The sequence below is a fragment of the Podarcis liolepis genome (genome assembly GCF_965112155.1).
Source record: "Podarcis liolepis genome assembly, chromosome: 17".
NCBI classification, from domain to species: Eukaryota; Metazoa; Chordata; class Lepidosauria; order Squamata; family Lacertidae; genus Podarcis; species Podarcis liolepis.
Window position 1 is genome coordinate 31551819 of NC_139571.1, and position 15676 is coordinate 31567494.

The following is a 15676-nucleotide window of genomic DNA, read 5'->3' on the forward strand; positions in this document are numbered from 1 at the left end:
CCCCCTTTTTCTTCCTAATGTAAGCCTAATGTCTCAACAAATGAAACTGACCTATGGAAAATGTAACTTGAAAAAAGAGACATTGCGCATACCTTTGTAAACCAAGAAAACTTTAATAAACATAAAAAAACACACCACAATACAGGATGTAGCATTTTACATTGAAATACGGGACAATCCTGTACAGGCGTACCTCGGCTCCTGAATGCCTTGGGAGTCAAACCTCCTGCTCCCGAACAATCAAAAGCCAGAAGTGATTGTTCTGGTTTTTGAACATTCTTTTGGAAGCCGAACGTCCAGCGGGGCTTCCACGGCTTTCCATTGGCTGCAGGAGCTTCCTGTAGCCAATCAGAAGCTGCGCTTTAGAAGTCAAACGGACTTCCAGAACGGATTCTGTTTGACTTTCGAGGTACGACTATATTGTACAGGACAGGCGGCCACCCTCTTCCACAGAGGGGAGCTGTGGGGGCACCATGTTGTGATTCACCTCGGTTCACCTGTCTTGGGCTGGCCCTGCTTGGGTGACTTTAAAAGAGGATTGGACAAGTTCATGGAGGATAAGGCTGCTTGCCATGATGGCCACCAGTGATGCTTTATGAGTGCCAGTTGCTGGGAATCGCAACTGGGGAGAGGTGCTCTGATGCTTAGTTCCTGTTTGGGAGCTTCCTACAGCGGCATCTACTTGTCCAGTGTGAGTACAGCTCCTGCCAACCTAGCAGCTCGAAAGCACACCAGTCTAAGTAGATAAATAGGTACTGCTGTGGCAGGAAGGTAAATGGCATTTCTGTGCACTCTGGTTTCCATCACAGTGTCCCATTGTGCCGGAAGCGGTTTAGTCATGCTGGCCACAGGACCCAGAAAGCTGTCTGTGGACAAACGCCGGCTTCCTCAGCCTGAAAGTGAGATGAGTGCCACAACCCCACAGTCGTTCATGACTGGACTTAACTGTCAGGAGTCCTTTACCTTTACCTTTACAATAGTTAATAGCTATAGAAACTGAGTTCTAAAATTTTGGGGATATGCCCATTCTAATTATTATGCTCCAATAATTTGTTTACTCTTTATGGTGCCAAAATATTCATAATTAATATTAAGAATGCTTACCAAGGTCAGATATATAACAATATCTGACATACTCATATGGGAAGCGTGAAAGCATATCACTGTGCTCTTTGCAATACTGCTTTTTACCCACTGAGTGGCATCACATTCATGTCTAAGAAATGTAAATATAGTTCTGCCTGATTTCCTAAACTGACGAAGTACAGGAAAGAGGAAGGAGTTAGTTTAGGATGGAGGTGGATAACTGGCAACCTAGGGCCCAGTCTGGATGGCAAATAAATTATATCTGGTCTTTGCTAATCCTACCAAAGTTGATTCAAGCTACTGTAAACAGTTTGTTCACAATTTTACTCATAAGGAAAATAACTATGGAAAATATCTGTTTCCTAGAACATAAACCTGCAGACATACACTGCTGCAAATAGTATATTTTTTTTGTTTCCACAGTAATGGGATTTGTATTCTGATAATTCATGGGGGGGGAGAGGTTGTTTGTGCATTTGAAATATTAATATGGGTCCATATTAATAACAACCTTTCCCTTTCCTAATACATCCAACACACTCTCATAAAAGTTGAGACACTCTTCAGATGTCTATCCACCCTTCTCAAGATACTCAAGTCACATAACACTTAACTAAATTAACAAATATGTAAAAAGAATGGAATGGACAGGAGGAAGAACTGAAGAACGGAAGGAGGTTTTTTTTTGTCTGAGATTCCGGCTGCCTCAAGTAATCAGAGATGTTCCTGCACACACTTTCAGTCCCCAAGAAGGTTGAAAAAGCCTTACAAAGATGTCTTCAAACTTATCCAGATTCTCCTTTTTCATAAATGTGACTTTCTCCTTAGCTGCAGTCTTTTAGAAGTAAATCTGCTGTTCATCCCAGCTGTTTCTAGGTGTTGCTTTCTTCTTGGACACAGATTTGTGAAACTGATTGTGGAAGTCATGCAAGCCAATTGCACTGGCATCCTGTACAACCGATGTAAGATTTTTCTGGCAGTCTCCTCAATATTAAGTGAAACTCTCTTCCCAAAGTAGCTAGACCACAGTTTGTCCCACGTTTTGTCTTCAGTTATACATGGGATCTTTTTTCCCATACTTTTTTCACAGCTGGAAGGGGGCCCATTTGGATTTTTAATTTTATAAAAGCTGAAAAAATCCCTTTCCCCCTCACACCAATCCAAAGTAGCAGAGTCACAACTGACACATATGAGTTACTTGGGGCATATAGAAGGTGTCAGAGGTATGCACGGCTCGGTGAGCCCAGGGATCTGAGATGCAATTGGAACCAGTGCCTGACCCACAAAGAATAAAGAATAACTGGCCACAGGAATTCTTTTGGGTGGTTTCCATGCACCCCCCCCCCAATTTCATATTTAGAAAACACATCTGAATTGTTATTTGCTGATATGAATATTCACAGTTACATTCTTTGATGAGCTTGCTTTCTGTTTCGGCTACAACTCATCAAACTTCTCATTACTTTTGGTCCATATTAGCCAACATCCGTCTTGATTGTTCAGGCCCAAACATACCTTCTTTAGGGGCCTTTATGTTTCCTTGTAAACATTTCAGAAACATTGGTTCTTGTTGTTTTTTAAAGGCGAAGCTGACATTGTCCCAGAAGCTTAGCCCATCAGGAAGAATACACCCCTATACCAAGTTTGGATTGGGTCAGATTAGGGTGTCCCATTTTACAATCGATACATATTTAAAGCAATTATTATGGTCAAGCAGGCTCAATGGGAACCTGGTTTCTGATAGAAAGACTGTCAGTAGCATGACAATAGAGGAGGGATGGTGAGGAGCCAAGGTCAGTAAAAGCTGGGCAGAACAGATATGAAAAGGCACAAAGGCAGTTCTGTAGCAAAGGCAATGGAATTGCAAGCAGCCAATCCAGGAATGAGAGCTGAACCGATTTGCAGAAGTGCATCTATGGCGTGTTTGTTCTTTGTATAGTACTTACAGTCATCTACTTATGGGTATGGGTATGTATGTGCGTGTTTTTAATAACAAAAGACACAGTGGAAGAGCACAGACTTGCTCTAAAGAAGGGGAAAAGAGGATTGGAGAGAAATGGATTGTGGAGGAAGTGTAGCTTTGTTTTCAAACAAATTGTTAAAGAGAAAAGATCAAAAGGAGATTTCCAATGGTACAGAGGGACAAGCCAGTTAGGAAGCACATCACAGCCTTTCGAGAGCTGTTGCTTGACAGCAGATTGCAAGTTTCTGCACCATTCCCTCTGGTGATAGTTAAAAGAGATTTCTGTTGGTGGATCCCAAAGCCCTAGATTGTAGGCACATGAGTGGGGTGTTCCCTCCTTATATACAAACGTATAAATAAATAACTCTTATTAATGTAGTACACATCCAATCGACTAACCTGCCCTGTAGCTCGTAAATCATCATCTATCCCCTATCATTTATGTAAAAGGTAAAGGTAAATGACCCCTGAAGTCCAGTCAAAGGTGACTATGGGGTTGTGACACTCATCTCACTTTCAGGCTGAGGGAGCTGTCGTTTGTCCACAGACAGCTTTCTGGGTCATGTGGCCAGCATGACTAAACCGCTTCTAGCACAACAGAACACCGTGATGGAAACCAGAGTGCACGGAAACGCCGTTTACCTTCCTGCCACAGCAGTACCTATTTATCTACTATTTATCTATTTATCTACTGGCGTGCTTTTGAACTGCTAGGTTGGCAGGAGCAGGGACCGAGCAACGGGCGCTCACCCCGTCGCGGGGATTCAAATGGCCAACCTTCTGATCGGCAAGCCCAAGATGCTCAGTGGTTTAGACCACAACGCCACCCGCTCCCTTCATCATCTATGTAACAACCTTTGTCTCTTACATTTGCGCAAAACACCTGTTTCTTATTAAGGGCATGCAGTCTGACTGTTCATCTAGAACTCCCAATTCCATTTTCTCTCCCTTTTTCGGGGTAACCTGTAGAGAGATTCATCAAATGGCCATGTAGCTGCAAAGGGAGGAAAGCTGAAGTTCGCCTTTTCATTTGAAATAACTGGTCACACTTTTGGCTGCCGGCCTGTAATTTGTGGGATACATCCAATGCTACCGTCGTGTTCGTGCAACAGACTTCTGCTTGTGCAATGGAACCCTTTCTTCTCTCCAGCAGCCCCCCCACCCATGCACACCCTAAAAAAGGGGGGGGAGGTTAGGAAGAAGAAGAAGAAGTCCCATTGCACAAGTGTAGTGCACTCACTTCTTCTTCATTGGCAATCACTCATAACCGAGTAAGATTGTCTTCCATAAAAGTGAGTCCATAAGTGACTGTGGAGGCCAGTTCTGGATCCACACATCCTTCCACATTGGGGACATAGGTTTCCAGGCAGGAGTTGATCATGGTGAGGGTTTGCCAAGCGTGCCTTCTTCTTAGCACATTTCTCCCTTTCGTCCTGAGTTTGAGCGTCTTCAAAGCCCATGACACCTTTGGTAAAGGCTGTTCTCCAATTGGAGCGCTCACAGGCCAGTGTTTTCCAGTTGTCAGTGTTCATACTACATTTTTAAAGATTTGCCTTGAGATGGTCTTTGAACTTCTTTTGTTGACCACCAGCATTATGCTTAACATTCTCAAGTTCAGAGTAGAGTCATTGCTTTGGAAGATGATAATCAGGCATCCACACAACATGACCACTCACACACAGCGATTGATACAACCCAATGTGTGTATTTTACAGTCCCAGGCGCATGAGGATGCCACATTGCAGAACCTAAGCAGGTCTGGTCCTTTTCCAGGTGAGTGACTACCTGGGAACCACAGGTAAGTCACTTTGGGTTACATGCTGAAAGAAGGCACCATATTAAGAAAATAAGCAGTCACAAGTTGGTCCCATTTTTCCAATGAATGGTGTTGGATACATGCATAAGGAAGTATAACATGCTGTCTGCTGCAGAAGCAGCTATTGGATGTGCAATGCTGTGCACAGTGGCAAGGAATAGACTTTTTCTATTATTGTTTAAAGTAAGAAAAATAACTTGCAACAGGAAACAAACACTGTGCCCCACACCGCGAACTGATGGTTCCACCTTTCCTACCCAATTTAACAGCAGCCTGCTTGGACCACTCTAAATTCTCAAGAGCTTCGCAGGCTTCCCAGAGTGAGCTTTGTCTTCCGAGACAGAAGATGTTTTATTGTTAACTGACTCGCAGGCGCATTGTCCTCCATTGTTGCTGCTGCTGCCACCGCCGTCCCACCAGCCCCTGCGTGGGGCACCCTCCCTGGATCCCATTACCTTGTTTGGGATCATGAAGTACAAATTAGCATAATCAGATTAGCTGCATGGTGCTGTACGTCTGAAAAGGACGAGGGGAAGGGGGTGGAAATGACAAAGGGAGAAAGTATTTCGACAAAGGGAAGCCCTGAGGAGGGCAGAAAGGGTTTATTGGTGTTAGGCTGCGGAGCTGAAGGCTTTGCACCTGCAATGCGAACAAGTCCTCTTCTAACTAAGGACTCTTAGATGGTATTAAAACACGGGTGGGAGGGAGGGTGGGCAAGGCAGAGAAAGAAAGGCACACTGAATGAAAGAGGGATGGAATGAATCAGCCTGCATCCCATTAATTGATTTATCGGGATAGGGAATGTGCAAATTGCTGACAGTGGTAAAACAGGCCGTTTGATTTCTACTCAGCATGGAGAGGAGATCAGCCAAGTAATCTGGTCTATCGAGATAAGAGTTTTAGAGCCTCTGCAGGAGTGTGATAAGAAATGCCAAAACCACATTGGTGGTTATAGTTGTGTTTGGGGCTTTGCTTTTTCCCTTCCTCTTTCAAATCCTGCTGGAATTCTTCGTTGTTATTATTATTATTTATTCCGTTTCCAAATATGTAGTCTCTCCCTCCCCTCCCCGGTCCTTCTTTCTTTTGTGAATTTAAAATACAAAAACAAGATGGAAAGGAGGAGGACAAATCTGCAGGGTGACACAGCTGGCCTCAAGCAGGAAACCTAAAGGTACCATGAAAAAAGGCAGCAAATTCCCAATAATTTGATATATTTATAGTTTTTCCAGAATGCTTCATTTTGTTTTTCAGCCTTAGGCCCCAAAGTGAAGTGGCTTGCCTCTAAAGAAGATCACTAGTTAGATGGTGGCTTGGAAGGACTACTCTTAATAAAATAAAATAAAATAAAATAAAATAAAATAAAATAAAATAAAATAAAATAGTAAAATGACTGCCTTGGATTCAAATCCTTATAAGAAAACATTTGCTGGGGGACTGTATATTTAAGGCCTTTGTTTAATTTGCTGCTGAGATTTACCAGCGTTAGCTACTGCAAAGCTGATTTGCATGACTAGCAGTGGGGTTTGTTGCTAATTAATCCCATCCTCTTGTTCCGTCACAGAGTGGGAGAGGGAGGGAAGGAGCTCTCACAAGCCTTAGTGCTGAAATTCCTCACCAAGATTACCAGCACTGTCCAACTGGGACAAGGTGCTGTTGTCATGTTGTTTCTACAGAACGATGCACACAATATGTTAAGACCAGCCCTCTGTGAGGAAAAGCTCGGGTCGCTTAAACATTTTCTGCCAAGCTTTTGCAAGATCCTTTATTGGCTAGTCTGACAGCTCAACCTATTTCTGTATGAAAAGCCAGTTTGCTTACTGGGCATGGAAAACTGCAGAGGTAATGAAGAAGAACTCCAGATTTGTTGCAATATGATGAAGTAGGCTAATCATGTGGACTGGGGAGAGGGACAAGACTAGCACCAGAGTTTGGTATGGGTGGGGAGTTGCTGAAGCCCCAATCTGTTATAGGTCCTTCTTGCCAAAAGCCTGTCTTTGGAAATTAGGTTGTTGACAGATGCAAATAAAGATGGAAGGCCTTACGATGAATAGGCATGCATCATAAATTCATCACAAATAATAATAACCACACAGACTGAAATATTATAAACATTTAGTGCAATCCTTGGCCTCTCCAATCAGGGCTAGGAAAGATTCTACTTGGAAACCCCAGAGAGCTGCTGAAGTAAACAATAGATCAGGGTTTCCCAAACTTGGGTCTCCAGCTATTTTTGGACCACAGTCCCCATCATCCCTGACCACGGCCAGGGATGGTTAGCTGGCCATCCCTGCTAGCTAGGGATGATGGGAGTTGTAGTCCAACAACAGCTGGAGACCCAAGTTTGGGAAACCCTGAGCTGGATGAACCAATGGTCCTGTCTGACATCTTGGAGGGCCACTGCCAGTCCATGTAAGCAATATGCTGGTCTGATTCATTATAAGGCAGCTTCCTATGTTCCAATGTACTGTAGACTGCCCGATGCTGATGGACTACAACTCCCATAATTCTCGACCGTTGACCATGCTGTCTGGGGCTGGTGGGAGTTGGAGGTCAATGACAACTGAAGGGCCAGAAGTTCCCCAAGGCCAGACTTAAAGAATAGCAGCGGCCTTTAGCAGGGACTGGTGGTACATTGGTCGGGGTCTTATTATTACTCAAGATTTGGGTCAGATCTGCCCAACTTGGGAAATGGAGGCCACAAGCCATGAATCAAGAGCTGCCAGACAACTCCCCTTGTTTTGCAGTCACAGGTCAACAGCAAGAACAGATTTATCAGTTCTCTGGTGGGTTGTGCTACATGGTTTTGTGCAGTGTGGCGCCGAGTCACAAGTTGTGCAGAGGGACCTGAGAGAGAGAGAGAGCCTGATGAAAAGGAGAACAGGGCTCTTGAACCCTTAATCAGGATGGAAGGTATTTCTGCAACAGAGAAATTTCCCTGGATCCTATTTTGCATTTGGTCATTCCATCAAAAATAAATGTTCCTGTCCAACAGCAACAGAGCTACCCAGAAGTAAACCATACGGAATTCAGAGGGCTTACTCACAGGTAAGTGTGGTTCGGTTTGTAGCCTAAATCTTTTATTTTCTTACTCACCTTCCTCCATCCCTTTAGTTTCCCTCTTGGCACCTGCTGTTTTAAAAGTACAATCATGGCTATGGAGGGGGGGAAAGGATGAATTTAAAATCACTTTATCTCTCTGGCCTTTGGTTTTAACAATGTGACTTTTAGATGATCTCTGACCTCACAGGTCAGCAGTTAAGCTGGCCATTCTCTCACTTTCCTTTTATGGTTCAAGGATGAAAGAACCCATCAGATGTGAACTGTTTACCCTGTATCTTCACTTGGTCATCTCAGACAATTCCCTTACGGGTGAAATAAAAATAATGTGAAATAAAAATAATGTGAAGTGTGTGATGTGCCACTGCAGTATTTGAACAGCAAGTCTTGGGTACATTACTGACTAGCATAGATCTCTTGATTTCACAAGGCTGGGTTTCCATTGCAGAAAACCCCACAGATGGTTAATTCCAATGCAACCCCTTTTTTCTTTATGGATATTTAGGGTACACATGCACAGTGAAATACCAGGAGCTGATTTACATGTACTTTGATAGGAAATGTAAGGCAGCTTCATATGTTCAGAGACATGCTTTGTTTATCTAGAACGTGTTCTCCCTAGCAGAGAGAGCGCATGTTGCGGTGGGGGATACAAGCCACCCCATTGTTGCTGGGCGGATTTGTGGAGGGACCCAGGCAGTGAATTGGTTAATCGGGTCGCTGGGGAGAACTGCTTGTTGCCAATTTTGAAGGAGGGGGTCAGAGGTTTTAAATATTGGACGCCCAACTTTGGGCGTCCTCTTGGCTGCTTGCACCGGATCACCCGGCCCACCCTCCCTGTATTGGGGGGGTTGTTCGCTTGACCTTGCTATGCCTGTTATGGGGTCGTCTGCTTTGAGGCAGGGGCCTGGTAGGAATTTGTCCATTTGGCTGATTGGCTGGTGCCATTTGGTTTTGCCTACTGCGTAGCAAATCGTCACAACTTGTAAGGTTGGCGGTTAGGCATTGGTTCAAATTGGTTGGTGGAGGGGTAAGTGCCTACCCCTCCAATGGCGGTGCAGAAAGGGAATTCCATTAAAGGAATCCAGGGGCTTGCCATTCTTTTCGTCCTAGTCCACCAGGAACATGAGGGTGGGAAGTGAGGGACTGAGGCCCAGCTTCATTTTCTCCCCAAAATTTGTTTCCTGCACTGGCTTTCACTGGAATCCGGAAATCAGTTCTGTCCCCTGGGCAAGGACAGATAGTCGGAACCAATGCCTAAGCAACCACTCACTTGGATGTATTTAAATAAAGTTGTGGCCAAAATCGTGCCAAAAACCCAAACCAAAATTGATGTGTGATGTGTGAGTTATTGGGGGGTGGCTTGGGGACCTCGACACGCAACTACTCTGACATTGATATGTCATGTTGTGAGGCACCAAGTGTTTATCGGTTCTGAACTGAGATCCCATTTTAATCCGGAAATGCCAGAAAGTGAACTGAAGACATTATGTATGCAATGCATATGCCTCCCCCTTCCTGTAACTCTAGCAAAGGCTCGAGGCCTAAACTGCTGTGACATGCTAACTTGAGATCAATGCTACCTCAAAAACCCAATACTTTTCAATAGCATCTGTTCTGGTGCTCAGCAAGGAAGGCATGTGTTTTCAGGACTCGTGTAGTGTTGAGTATTGCATTGTAACAGAAGGCCAAGCCAGCAGGGAAATCTTAGCTGATAAAGTCTAACTATTAACATCAGAGCTTTTTTCAGCTCAGGTGGGTTCCATTGCCATCATAAAAGAACAAGGGAAGCATTCATTGCAAGTTCCAGTACCACTTTTTCTAGAAATATAGTGCTGATTAGCATATCCCAAAGAAATGTATTCTCCTGAACTTTCTCTTTGCACGTTGTCAAAGCGCAAGTAGCTAAAAGTAACATCCGAAGAAGACATAATCCATCAGAGGTAATATAGCTGTACACATGGCTAGAACCATTGGTTTAAATTCTAGCTTGGCCCCTTCTAGAATTTAGAATTCTAATCCGGTAAAATATAATCCTGTGTACAGGATTCTATCCAATGTTTGTCATACTCACCCACCAAGATTAATGAACTCATTAATTAGGCTAATCAATTTCAGTGAGTCTGCTCGGAATAGAACTTAGATTATACACCGCATATCACTGGCTCAAAGAAAGGGCCGAGGAATCAGGATACTTAATCTAAACAGGTTTGGCTTTGTAAACTTCACGAGATGAGAGACGTTGACTAGATGGGACACTAAATGAAAATTACAGCTACCCACCTTGCTTTCCATAATGCCTAGATCTGGTAGAACATCTGGTAGAGATGCTCTTCATCTCACAGCCCCGGTCACTGTTCTCTTTATCTTCCAACTTATGGAAGGTAACTTCTGCAGCAGAAAGCCTTTGAGATTAATTGAGGCTCCCCATGCATTTCAGATCCCCGAATGTTCTCCAAATCCTTATCTGTGGACCATGGCTTTACTCAAACTTGGGAAGTACAGTGAATTTTATACACAGTAATTTTAGTGCTGATACCCAGATATGTCATGAGATCGTTTTTTGACTATGCAAAATGGCTTTCTCTATATCTGGCCTGTTGTTGTTGTTGTTTATTGAATTTATATACCGCCCTATACCCGGAGGTCTCAGGGTGGACACTCAAATGGATTTTTATGGTTGGTGGCTATTTCCACCCACTTTGAGTGCATGCTCACCTCCCTAGATGGAAGTGAACAGACTTCTTTTTTTGGAGCCTTGAATTGGGCTGTATTCTGGGAAACCTACTTTGGAGTTTGGAGAAAAGGTTGCTATAGGTTTTTGGTGGGGAGAAGCAATTCCTAGGAAATTGGGCTGCAAGACTGATTGCCCACGGGTCAGCACTACCTGTGTGCAGTGGCAGAGCATATGCCCAGGGCAGGCGCACTCCTGATGGGGATGTGGCATGCAGGGTGCCCTCCCAGGTGCAGGATAGTCGCTCGGGTGCCCAGAGCGGCGTGAGCACCCTGCAGCCGGGGCGGAGCGAGCCACCCATGGTGGGCATTCGGTGCGCCGCCCGCCTGCAACTTCCAAGCTGTCAAAACAAAGGGGGAAAGTGGGAATGCCACCAGCAAAGCGGCGCAGCTCCCCACTTATCCCGACAGCTTGGGAGTCACGGGCAGGTGTTGCGGAAAATGTCACACCCCTCAGTGAGGGCACTCGGGGCAGACCGCCCCCACTACCCCCTTCCTCCTCCCCTGCCTGTGTGCTTGCTTGCCATCTGTTAAACCTGTACATTTGTGAATCATTTATTAGAAAAGTTACTGTGATCTCCCGTACACTTTCTTTGCAAAGTAACTGAGCCTATGGAGCTGTACCTGCCTTCTTCCTACTGCTAAGAGAAGCGGTAAGACCAGTGACTTCCTCGTGTAAACAATGGCAAAAAATTTCTAGTTGGAACAATTTCATTTTTAATAGAAGAAACAAAGTGACCACTTTTGTAAATAATTTATTTCTTAATATATTAGCCATTAAATAGCATAGTATACAGGAAAAGGTATCAGTTACACCATATTTGTTCATAGCTATACAGAAGGAAATCACAAAACATAAAAAGTGCTGACAAAATAAATCTTTGGTAGATAAGTCTAGTCAAAAACGCAAATTGTACATCAATAGTAGACACTATTTCCCCCCTTTACTATAAAATTAGGCAGGACATTTTAGAAATATTACTACATGAAAACTTTCACCACCCTAAAATTAAGTTTAATCTGAGTTTAAGTTTAATCTTCATTTGTTTGGGGTATTTGGGAAAGCTTATACATGCTAGGAATAATTGCCAAAATGAACAGTCCCAGCACAAAACATAGATTGTTAGTTTGGTATCTAATTAAAAATCATTTTAAGCCGTGAACGTGGGTAGATTTTTCATGAGGTAGCGTCAGAACTACTCCATCACTTCTTCACATTTTAAGTGGCTTTCCTGAAAAAGAACGAGACTATCAAATATAATAGTACGTTTTCATACATAAAGTCTTCATACTTAAAAAGCTACGGCAGATTGTAGACAACTGTTTTCTACCATAATGCAAAAGATGATTCAGGCTCATTACAATCCCCAAGGATTGAGCCCTTAGTTCCTAAGCAAAGTTATTAAGGTCTTAAGCAGAATTTTTCACCCCCAGTTTCCCGGAAATAAGTCCTACTGAATTTGCTTCTAGACAGGGTTAGGATTTCAGCCTTAGTGTCTCACTAAGCTAGGGTTGCCAGATGACTGGAATTTCCCAGACACAGCCAGAATACTGCAGCCGGAACACTAAGCCCAGTGGGACTTACGCAGTGGCGTAGCGTGGGTTGTCAGCACCCGGGGCAAGGCAAGTAATTTGCGCCCCCTAACCCGTGGATTTGCGCCCCCTAACCCTAACCCCCAGATGTTGTGCCCGGTGCAGCTGGCCCCCCCTGCACCCCCCACGCTACGCCACTGGACTTACTTCCAAGTAAATCTGTACGTTGTTTAAAAGGGCCATTCAATGGGTTCCAAGGCAAGTCAGAATCATGTCATAGCTTATCTAACGTCTTGCAAGAACTGAGTGGCCGAGTGCTTCTTAAGATGTCCTAGTCTGTAGTCTTTCCACTGCGTGGTCATTATGCAATGAAAGAACTCTGTCAGTCCAGATCCCTAGAAGTGTGGGGGTTTTTTTAAAGTAACTGCTACTGTTGAATTATTGAATTCTAATAATTTTATTCCCACCTGCAATTATTTAAAACATACCATTTAAAAACGTTTGGAGCTAGTGGGGAAGAGGCAGACCTAAAGCAGTATAATTACCACAGCGCTATCATTTAATTTAATCTCACAGCAGTCCTGTGATATCGGTTAAAACGAGGCATTTGCTGGAAGCCAAATATGACTTAATGGCTGAGCCGAAATGGGGGCTTTGATGTCCAAAGCGCAGCAGCTTCGCCACTTTGCAGTTGCAGCAAAGTACAATATTTATTGGTCTTCTCCTTGAAGCTCACTTAGAAAGCAGAATTTCAGTCAAGAGACTTTAAGTGCCGTTTAACACAGGCAAATGGAAAGCAATGACCTCAGGACTCCATCTTGTCTCCCATGCTTTTAAACGTTTGCATGAAACATTTGCTGGGAGAAGCCATGTAGAGGTTTTGGGCCACAGTGTCACTGGTGTGCAAATGCCACCCAGCTCTGCCCTTCTTTCCACCTACCGAGACCATATAACACCAGTCCTGAAAGACCTATATTGGCTCTCAGTATGTTTCCAAGCACAATTCAAATGTTGGTGCTGACCTTCAAAGCCCTAAACGGCCTCAGCCCAGTATTCCTGAAGAAGCGTCTCCACCCCCATCGTTCAGCCCGGACACTGAGGTCCAGCTCTGAGGGCCTTCTGGCGGTTCCCTCCCTGCGAGAAGTGAGGTTACAGGGAACCAGGCAGAGGGCCTTCTTGGTAGTGGCGCCTGCTCTGTGGAACGCCCTCCCATCAGTTAGGGAAGCCTTTAATGTTTAATGCTGTATTGTGTTTTTAATATTTGGTTGGGAGCCACCCAGAGAGGCTGGGGAAACCCAGCCGGATGGGCAGGCTATATAAATTATCATTATTACTACAGTGGTACCTTGGGTTAAGAACTTAATTCGTTCTGTAGGTCTATTCTTAACCTGAAACTGTTCTTAAAGTGAGGTACCACTTTAGCTAATGGGGCCTCCCATTGCCACCGCGCCACTGCACAGCGATTTCTGTTCTCATCCTGAAGCAAAGTTCTTAACCCGAGGTACTATTTCTGGGTTAGCGGAGCCTGTAACCTGAAGCGTCTGTAACCTGAAGCGTCTGTAACCTGAGGTACCACTGTACTGATCCTAGGGGGACCGTAGAAGTCCTCAGTGGGTACCTGCAAATGGTTTTGAGGTGGAGGAACATGAAGAAGCTGAGGCTTCGACCACCTATGGCACAGGAAGCCAGCCAATCTGGATGGAGAGTTGCAAGTGGTTTTGGGTGGGTTGCATTCTCCTTGAAAGAGCAAGTTTGCAGCTGTGGGGGCTGTTTCCTCCTACAAACAGAGCTATCTATGGAGGCACAGGTGACAGAATCAGTGACTGGGATGCTCAAAGCAGCTCAAGCTGCTCTGCCAGCTACGAACCTCCAGAGAAAAAATATATTCCCTCACTTGTTTACGTCCTGGTTACAGACTAGCCCACTGTAATGCATTCTATATGAGGCTGTCTTTCGAAATGGTTTGGAAACTTCAACACAGAGAATGCAATTGCCTGTTGAGGGGCAAGTGTTTGGAACACGTAGCAATCAGACTGGTCTTTGATTATATAAGGTCTTTCATTACATTTAAACTGTTTCTGTTTTTGATTATAATCTGATCTGAATTACCATGCTGAGCCGTTATCCTGTTTTTAAACTGCTTTTCTTTTTCTTTAAAGTTTTGTAATGAAAGGGTTTTATGTTTTATGATTTCGAATGTTTCTGTAAGCCACCTCAAAAGAGCTTTGCTCTTGAAATGCTGTATATGAATACTGGAAACAAATGAATGAAGTAACGTATTGATTTCCCCCTAATAAGCTTTAAAACTTTACAAATGTTTGTTAAGAAGGTGAGCATCTTCCTAAGATGAACAGTTTAAAAAACACACACAATAAAAAATAAACCTGGATAATAGATAAATAATTAGATTTAAAAGGCCGACGACAGCCACATTTATAATCAATAGTCCCCAGAACACTTTGCAGTGTGCAAAGTGCTTTACATGAGGTATGTACACAGGGAGAGCGTGTGAAGGCATTGCAGTAGCCAGTGAAAGGAAGGAAAGAGAATTATGAAAATAAAGATTTATGAAAATAATATAATAGTATGATACTGTGTAAAATATAACAAGTGTAATTCAGGGTTTTTTGAGAACATTTGGAAGTCTATTTTAGGTCCTTTTAAATTTCTTGCATTCTTTTTTTTTTAAAAAATGGGATGGAATATAAATTGTAATATAGTATATTGCTGTATAATTTTGTTAAATATGTTTAATAAAGATTTTTTAAAAAAATAAAAAGGAAGGAAAGATGAGAAACATCCCAAAGCCTCAACTTATCTAGAAGCAGGCAGGTGTAACAAAATAAGTATTTGAAAAGATGTTTTAAAAATAATAATAATGGGGAAACACTATTAGTGGCTAGCGTTTTTTCCCCAAGTGGCAGATTCTCCTTGATAGTATCTTCAGGATAATTAAGGGCTGAGTGGCAACTTTTCTAAAATAATAATAATAATGAAAGATGCAGTTAAAATTAAATGAAATACTTCTATTTCATTGACTTCGCTGGAGGAGTTAACACTTTAGTCCAACTATTCTCGAAGTGTTCATAGGGACACACACAAGTATGCCGCCCGAAATCACACAATGACATCCTCAGAGGTTTCTGTGTGGGCTCAAAATGCTCTCTCACACAGAAGGCTGCTAGTTGCGGCTCTTGCATGATTTACCGCTCCCAGCTTTGCCTCCTTCCAATCTGCCTCCTGGGGAAGGGGGATATGAGCTCCACTGTGCCCCTTCTCCAGATGGGATTGGATCATCCAGCCCATTCTTCTCAGCGCAGGCATACACTCTCAGAAGGATCTGCCCCTTGCAACTGAAAAGACGATCGATCCGGTGGCTGCTCAAATTGGCTACTGATGCAGAAACACTGAGGGCAGGGGAAATCCTCCATAGGCAGGCAATTCAAACTTCTACTCCAAAAAGTTAACCTTTTCGGTGTAAGAGTGAA

At 43.6% G+C, this 15676-nt stretch overlaps 1 protein-coding gene across 1 annotated transcript in view; it reads right to left on the bottom strand.

Annotated features, from left to right (window-relative positions):
- LOC310696250 (uncharacterized protein) overlaps window positions 1-15676 on the bottom strand; it is a 960839-nt gene that overhangs the window by 96294 nt on the left and 848869 nt on the right. The window lies entirely within an intron of this gene.